Source organism: Carlito syrichta, unplaced genomic scaffold, assembly GCF_000164805.1.
Source record: "Carlito syrichta isolate Samal-C Ts95f unplaced genomic scaffold, Tarsius_syrichta-2.0.1 Scaffold135605, whole genome shotgun sequence".
In the NCBI taxonomy this organism is placed as follows: domain Eukaryota; kingdom Metazoa; phylum Chordata; class Mammalia; order Primates; family Tarsiidae; genus Carlito; species Carlito syrichta.
In genome coordinates, this window is record NW_007079701.1 from 434,863 (window position 1) to 437,728 (window position 2,866).

Consider the following 2,866-nt stretch of genomic DNA (forward strand, 5'->3'; position numbering starts at 1 on the left):
CTCGAGTCCGCGGGCTCAGGCAATCCACTCACCTCAGCCTCCCAAAGGCGCGGGATTACAGGCTGAGCCACCAAGCCCGGCTCCAGCTAATTATTTATTCATTTATTGGAGAGACGAAGTCTCGCCAAGTTGCGTGGGCTCGTATCAAACCCACGGGCTCAGGTAATCAATTTGCCTCGGCCTCCCAAAGTACTGGGATTACAGGTTGAGTCACTGAGCCCGACCCATGGTTTTGTTTTTAAATAGAGAAAGTGCTAAAAGTAGGGAACCAGATGTTGGGAAAGAAAGTCACAGGCTGGGGCACATGCGTATGTCTGCAGAGACAGAACAGAAGGTGTCTCCATCCAGACCCTCACACACCCCCTTCCTTCCTGTTTCTCCCTGGGCTGTGGCCTGAGGCTTTCAATCCCCCACCTCCCCAGCACTTTTGGTCTCTGGTTATAACGGTAATTGTAACCATGAAGTATTGAAAATAAATTCCCTCTACCTTGGGTATTTTCTACTTGGTTTAGCCACCTTTTGCGGGCTCTCATCTTTTTTTCTTTCTTTTTTGTTTTTTGGAAAGCAGGATTTATTGAGAGGACAGAAAATCTCTCAGAGTTGGAGGGGACCCGAGGAGGTTGCCCAAGGGGCTTTCATCTCAGTCTACATCCCAATAATCCCTTATTCGAAGATTCTTATGGTCTCCATTCTCTCATTTCTTATTACCAAATATAACTGCAACCTTTTCTCACTTTGCTATAATAGAAAATCATGATTTTTCTCTTTCCTTCTCTCTGCCAATAAAGCATACACACACACACACACACACACACACACACACACACACACACACACACACAATATAGTGTCTGAATAATGCTCAGCTAACACAGCTTTCTGGCCCCTAATAGAACGTGTGAGTGGTACAAGCATACATTTTCTTGGTCTTGGGCTACATTTAAGGCAACATGCTTCCATCTGATCAGGGTTTTGTCTCTACAAAATGTTAGATTTATGTAAATGCCACTCTGTCTTCAACTAGAACACCACATGATTTTCTTGTTGTTTGGTGAAGTTATTTTGGAGAAATGCCTGAGATTTAACTACAGAATTTAAGAAAATCTACATTAAAGGAGAAAAACAAGCACCCGTGCTGGTTTTTTAAGAAAACTATTTATTTCAAAATAATCGCGGACTCACAGGGCATTGTAAAAATAGTACAAAGAGTTTCTTGAACCCTCTCCTTTCTTCCTCCAATGACATCTCTCATAACTATAGAACAATATGAGACCCAAGAAACAAGAAATTAACATTGGCACATTACTGTTAACTGAGCCACAACCTTATTCAATTTTCACCTTTTTTTATCCTCCATTACTGTGTGTGTCTGTGTGCGTGTGTTCAGTTTTATGCAATTTTACTCCAAGTATAGTTTCATGTAATACCATAACCAGGATACACAACCATTCCATCTCCTCTGAAGAACTTTTTCTTGTCCCCCCCCATATAGTCTCACCCACTTGCCTACCCTGTCCCTGTCGCCTAGCAACCACTAACCCGTTCTCCATCTCTATAGTTTTGTCCTTCTAAGGATGTTTTTAAATGGACCCATACAAAATAAACATTTCAGATTGCCTGTTTTCATTAAGCATAATTTCCCTTAAGATTCCTCCAAGTTGTTGCATGTATCAATAGTTGTTCCTTTTATTGCTGAGTAAGACTATACTTTCAGGGATCATTTCTACAGTTGGTAACTTTTATTGCTGAGTAGTACTCTTTTTTATGAATGTCCCAGAATTTGTTCAACACTTCACCCTTTGAAGGACATTTGGGTTGTTTCCACTTTGAAGCTAGTATGAATAAAGCTGCTATGAGCATTCATGTACAAGTGTTTTTGTGAACACAAGTTTTCATTTCACTGCTGGGTCATATGGTTGGTGCAGGCTTAGTTTTTAAAGAAACTTTTAAACTATTTTACAGAGTGACTGCACCATTGTTACATTTCCACTAGCTATCTGCAAGAGCTCCCATTTCTCAACATCTTTGCCAAAATTTAGTGTTATGTCTGTTTTTATTTTAGCCATTCTAATAGGTGTGTAATGATATCTCATTGTGGTTTACATGAGCATTTCCCTAATCGCTAATGATGTTGGGTATGTTTTTTATTTTTCTCTTTTTTTTTTTTAAGTTGGAGTCTCTGTCACCGAGACTGGAGTGCAGTGGCCGGGAGTGGCCACCGCAGCCTCTACCTGCTGGGCTCCGGTGATCCTTCCGCCTCAGCCTTCCGAGTAGCTGGAACTACAGGCGCACGCTACCATGCCCAGCTCATTTTTGATTTATTGTAGAGATGAGGTCTTGCCAAGTTGCCCAGATGGGTCTCAAACCTGTGGGCTCAGGCAACCCACTCACCTCAGCCTCCCAAAGGCGCGGGATTACAGGCTGAGCCACCAAGTCCAGCTGGGTATGTTTTCATGTACTTATTTGCCATTTGTACCTCCTCTTTGGTGAAGTTTTTAGTTCATGTCTTTTGCCCATTTTATAGGTGGATTTTTTGGTTTGGTTTTGTTGTTGTTACTGTTGAGTTCTGAGTATTCTTTATGTATTCTGTATACAAGTCCTTTGTCAGATATGGTTTGCAAACATTTTCTCCACCTTTGTAGCTTGTCTTTTCTTCCTCTTTCCAGGTTTTGGGAACAGCAAAAAGTTTTAATTTTGATGAAGTTCAATCTATTATTTTTTTTCATTGATGGATTGTGTGGTTTGAGTTCCAAGTCTGAAAGCTCTTTGCTTAGTCCTAGTTCCAAAATATTGTCTTCTAGGTTTTCTTCTCAAAGTTTTTAGTTTTGTGCTTTACATTTAAATTTGTTATCCATTTTGAGTCAAT